We start from the raw sequence: 6,000 nt of genomic DNA, 5'->3' as shown, positions 1-6,000 counted from the left end.
ACTGGTGGATGAAGCAAGAATGAAGTTATGGCCACTGGTGGATGAAGCAAGAATGAAGTTATGGCCACTGAGGGATGAAGCAAGAATGAAGTTATGGCCACTGAGGGATGAAGCAAGAATGAAGTTATAGCCACTGGTGGATGAAGCAAGAATGAAGTTATGGCCACTGGTGGATGAAGCAAGAATGAAGTTATGGCCACTGAGGGATGAAGCAAGAATGAAGTTATGGCCACTGGTGGATGAAGCAAGAATGAAGTTATGGCCACTGGTGGATGAAGCAAGAATGAAGTTATGGCCACTGGTGGATGAAGCAAGAATGAAGTTATGGCCACTGAGGGATGAAGCAAGAATGAAGTTATGGCCACTGGTGGATGAAGCAAGAATGAAGTTATGGCCACTGGTGGATGAAGCAAGAATGAAGTTATGGCCACTGGTGGATGAAGCAAGAATGAAGTTATGGCCACTGGTGGATGAAGCAAGAATGAAGTTATGGCCACTGGTGGATGAAGCAAGAATGAAGTTATGGCCACTGGTTGATGAAGCAAGAATGAAGTTATGGCCACTGGTGGATGAAGCAAGAATGAAGTTATGGCCACTGGTGGATGAAGCAAGAATGAAGTTATGGCCACTGAGGGATGAAGCAAGAATGAAGTTATGGCCACTGGTGGATGAAGCAAGAATGAAGTTATGGCCACTGGTGGATGAAGCAAGAATGAAGTTATGGCCACTGGTGGATGAAGCAAGAATGAAGTTATGGCCACTGGTGGATGAAGCAAGAATGAAGTTATGGCCACTGGTGGATGAAGCAAGAATGAAGTTATGGCCACTGGTGGATGAAGCAAGAATGAAGTTATGGCCACTGGTGGATGAAGCAAGAATGAAGTTATGGCCACTGGTGGATGAAGCAAGAATGAAGTTATGGCCACTGGTGGATGAAGCAAGAATGAAGTTATGGCCACTGGTGGATGAAGCAAGAATGAAGTTATAGCCACTGAGGGATGAAGCAAGAATGAAGTTATAGCCACTGGTGGATGAAGCAAGAATGAAGTTATGGCCACTGGTGGATGAAGCAAGAATGAAGTTATGGCCACTGAGGGATGAAGCAAGAATGAAGTTATGGCCACTGAGGGATGAAGCAAGAATGAAGTTATGGCCACTGAGGGATGAAGCAAGAATGAAGTTATGGCCACTGGTGGATGAAGCAAGAATGAAGTTATGGCCACTGGTGGATGAAGCAAGAATGAAGTTATGGCCACTGGTGGATGAAGCAAGAATGAAGTTATGGCCACTGAGGGATGAAGCAAGAATGAAGTTATGGCCACTGGTGGATGAAGCAAGAATGAAGTTATGGCCACTGGTGGATGAAGCAAGAATGAAGTTATGGCCACTGGTGGATGAAGCAAGAATGAAGTTATGGCCACTGGTGGATGAAGCAAGAATGAAGTTATGGCCACTGAGGGATGAAGCAAGAATGAAGTTATGGCCACTGGTGGATGAAGCAAGAATGAAGTTATGGCCACTGGTGGATGAAGCAAGAATGAAGTTATGGCCACTGGTGGATGAAGCAAGAATGAAGTTATGGCCACTGGTGGATGAAGCAAGAATGAAGTTATGGCCACTGGTGGATGAAGCAAGAATGAAGTTATGGCCACTGGTGGATGAAGCAAGAATGAAGTTATGGCCACTGGTGGATGAAGCAAGAATGAAGTTATAGCCACTGAGGGATGAAGCAAGAATGAAGTTATAGCCACTGGTGGATGAAGCAAGAATGAAGTTATGGCCACTGGTGGATGAAGCAAGAATGAAGTTATGGCCACTGGTGGATGAAGCAAGAATGAAGTTATGGCCACTGAGGGATGAAGCAAGAATGAAGTTATGGCCACTGGTGGATGAAGCAAGAATGAAGTTATGGCCACTGGTGGATGAAGCAAGAATGAAGTTATGGCCACTGGTGGATGAAGCAAGAATGAAGTTATGGCCACTGGTGGATGAAGCAAGAATGAAGTTATGGCCACTGGTGGATGAAGCAAGAATGAAGTTATGGCCACTGGTGGATGAAGCAAGAATGAAGTTATGGCCACTGGTGGATGAAGCAAGAATGAAGTTATGGCCACTGGTGGATGAAGCAAGAATGAAGTTATGGCCACTGGTGGATGAAGCAAGAATGAAGTTATGGCCACTGGTGGATGAAGCAAGAATGAAGTTATGGCCACTGGTGGATGAAGCAAGAATGAAGTTATGGCCACTGGTGGATGAAGCAAGAATGAAGTTATGGCCACTGGTGGATGAAGCAAGAATGAAGTTATGGCCACTGGTGGATGAAGCAAGAATGAAGTTATGGCCACTGGTGGATGAAGCAAGAATGAAGTTATGGCCACTGAGGGATGAAGCAAGAATGAAGTTATGGCCACTGGTGGATGAAGCAAGAATGAAGTTATGGCCACTGGTGGATGAAGCAAGAATGAAGTTATGGCCACTGGTGGATGAAGCAAGAATGAAGTTATGGCCACTGAGGGATGAAGCAAGAATGAAGTTATGGCCACTGGTGGATGAAGCAAGAATGAAGTTATGGCCACTGGTGGATGAAGCAAGAATGAAGTTATGGCCACTGGTGGATGAAGCAAGAATGAAGTTATGGCCACTGGTGGATGAAGCAAGAATGAAGTTATGGCCACTGAGGGATGAAGCAAGAATGAAGTTATGGCCACTGGTGGATGAAGCAAGAATGAAGTTATGGCCACTGGTGGATGAAGCAAGAATGAAGTTATGGCCACTGGTGGATGAAGCAAGAATGAAGTTATGGCCACTGGTGGATGAAGCAAGAATGAAGTTATGGCCACTGAGGGATGAAGCAAGAATGAAGTTATGGCCACTGGTGGATGAAGCAAGAATGAAGTTATGGCCACTGGTGGATGAAGCAAGAATGAAGTTATGGCCACTGGTGGATGAAGCAAGAATGAAGTTATGGCCACTGGTGGATGAAGCAAGAATGAAGTTATGGCCACTGGTGGATGAAGCAAGAATGAAGTTATGGCCACTGGTGGATGAAGCAAGAATGAAGTTATGGCCACTGGTGGATGAAGCAAGAATGAAGTTATGGCCACTGAGGGATGAAGCAAGAATGAAGTTATGGCCACTGGTGGATGAAGCAAGAATGAAGTTATGGCCACTGGTGGATGAAGCAAGAATGAAGTTATGGCCACTGGTGGATGAAGCAAGAATGAAGTTATGGCCACTGGTGGATGAAGCAAGAATGAAGTTATGGCCACTGAGGGATGAAGCAAGAATGAAGTTATGGCCACTGGTGGATGAAGCAAGAATGAAGTTATGGCCACTGGTGGATGAAGCAAGAATGAAGTTATGGCCACTGGTGGATGAAGCAAGAATGAAGTTATGGCCACTGGTGGATGAAGCAAGAATGAAGTTATGGCCACTGAGGGATGAAGCAAGAATGAAGTTATGGCCACTGGTGGATGAAGCAAGAATGAAGTTATGGCCACTGGTGGATGAAGCAAGAATGAAGTTATGGCCACTGGTGGATGAAGCAAGAATGAAGTTATGGCCACTGGTGGATGAAGCAAGAATGAAGTTATGGCCACTGGTGGATGAAGCAAGAATGAAGTTATGGTGGATGAAGCTCGCAAGGCAGGAAAATGGCCTACTTTGTAGGGCATTTATTGAGAAAAAAGAAATCCCTCTTCCAGTTTGAAGATGCACCTTTCAGACTTTAACTTACTCTGGACTTGACTTTGTTAAAAAGATGAAGAGTTACAACTTACGCACGAGACAGTTTTTTGCACTTTTCTGAATATGAATATGATGTTGTTCCCGCAGCGTCTACTTGCTTTGTTTCTAACTCAAAGCAATTTCTAATTCTAAATCATTTTTGTTTCATCTTGTCTTTATGTGTAGTTTCTCTCAACGCCAGGGGCTTCAGGCAGATCTTGAAGCACAAAGCTTTATTCTTATTTCTTAAACATTGTAAAAGAGATGTATGTTTTTTACAGTATGAATGATGATGTAAAGTTGTGGAGATCTCAATGGGGTAATGAGATATATTGCTCTCATGCATCACAGCGCTCTGGTGGAGTTGGCACTTTCACAAACAATATTACAGGAGTCCTATTGCATCATAGTCACTATGATAAAAATGGCCATTATATTTGTCAGGTTTTTGAGATTCAGAAAATTAACTTTATAGTTGCTAACATTTATGGATATAACTCGGTGCCCGACAATACTATTTTATATAATGAGGTGGAAAATAGAATCCTACACTGGCTTGCCAAATTTCCAAATGCTTCTATACTTGTAGGAGGTGACTTAAATACTTTCATTGACAATTCACTTGATAGATGGCCACCAGGCTCTCAAAATAGTGTCAGCTCAAATCTAAAGTTACTAATGCAAAGGCTTGATCTAATTGATGCCTGGAGATATAAAAATCCTGATAAGACATCCTTTACCTGGTCTAACAAGTCAGGCTCAAGAAAATCTAGAATCGACATGTGGTTAATTTGTAAATCACTGCAAAACAATGTTACTGTTCAAATTCTCTCCACTCCTTTGACTGATCATAGAGCTATACAGATTCACATCTCTCACAATCCCTCTCACAATTGTTTAAAAAGCTCATACTGGAAGCAGTTAAAATAAAGATTAAAGATCTAATAGAATTGTTTTTTAATAAAGCCAAAACCCAAAACAATTATGGTAGTAATTGGGAACTCTTTAAATATGAGGTAGGTAAATTTATTAGAAAATATTGCAGTAATCTAGCTAAGAATAAGCGTTCTGAGGAAGAAAATGTGATTTCCATCATTACTGCATTATCCTCTTTATGTCCAGATAATATGTCAGCAGAAGAAAAAGAAAGTCTCTTAGAAAAGCAAAATAAATTAGACAAAATGTATCAATGGAAAGCAGAAGGAGCCTTTGTAAGATCTAGAAAACAATGGCTGGAGGAAGGTGAACAAAATTCTGCGTATTTCTTTCGTTTAGAAAAATCGCAGGCTCAAAACAACACCATTGATCAACTGAAAATAAACGATTTGATTTGCAATGATGCAAAACAGATTGCAAATTATTGTTCTCAATTTTACAAAAAATGATACAATAGTCAATACTGTGAAAGTGATGCTATTTCGTTTATGGATGCCTTAACTGAAACTAAGTCAATCAGCACAGCTGACCAGGGATTCTGTGACCGTCCAATCTGTCTCAAGGAAGTAGTGGAATCAATTAATAGTTTAAAAAATAACAAATCTCCTGGGGTGGATGGTATTACATCTGAATTCTATCAAATATTTTCAAAAGAGCTAGCTCCTTTCTTACTAGAAGTGTTTTGTGAAAGTATTGATACAGGTGCCCTTCCTCCAACTTGAACACAAGGCCTCATTACCCTTATACCCAAACCAAACAAAGATTTACTGATTATTGATAATTGGCGTCCAATTAGCCTCCTAAACAATGACTATAAGATTGTAGCTATTATTTTTGCTAAACGTTTAAAATTGGTTGTGGATGACATAATTGATGAGACACAGTCAGGATTTATGAGAGGGAGACACATTTGGAATAATATCAGGCTTGTACTTGACATACTGGATTACCCAGAGGTCATTAATGATGAAGGCTTCCTGCTTTTCCTGGACTTCTACAAAGCTTTTGACTCCATCGAACATGAATTTATCTTCCGGACACTTGACAAATTTGGCTTCGGCAATTTTTTCCGCAAAACAATCAAGACTTTGTACTGCAATGGCAATAGTTCAATAAAGCTAAAATCTGGTACATCCCCAAGATTAGAATTAAAATGTGGGATACGGCAAGGTTGTCCTATTTCTCCATATTTATTTTTGTTAGCCACCCAATTGCTATCGGTTCATATAAAATCTAGCTGTTTAAAGGGGATCTCTATATTAGACAGAGAAATAACTATCAGCCAACTGGCTGATGACACAACACTCTTTTTGAAGGACTCTTCTCAAATTCCTCTTG

The sequence above is a fragment of the Entelurus aequoreus genome, linkage group LG05 (genome assembly GCF_033978785.1).
Source record: "Entelurus aequoreus isolate RoL-2023_Sb linkage group LG05, RoL_Eaeq_v1.1, whole genome shotgun sequence".
Classification (NCBI taxonomy): domain Eukaryota; kingdom Metazoa; phylum Chordata; class Actinopteri; order Syngnathiformes; family Syngnathidae; genus Entelurus; species Entelurus aequoreus.
The sequence above is the reverse complement of the archived record's forward strand: the minus strand, read 5'-3'. Positions refer to the sequence as shown.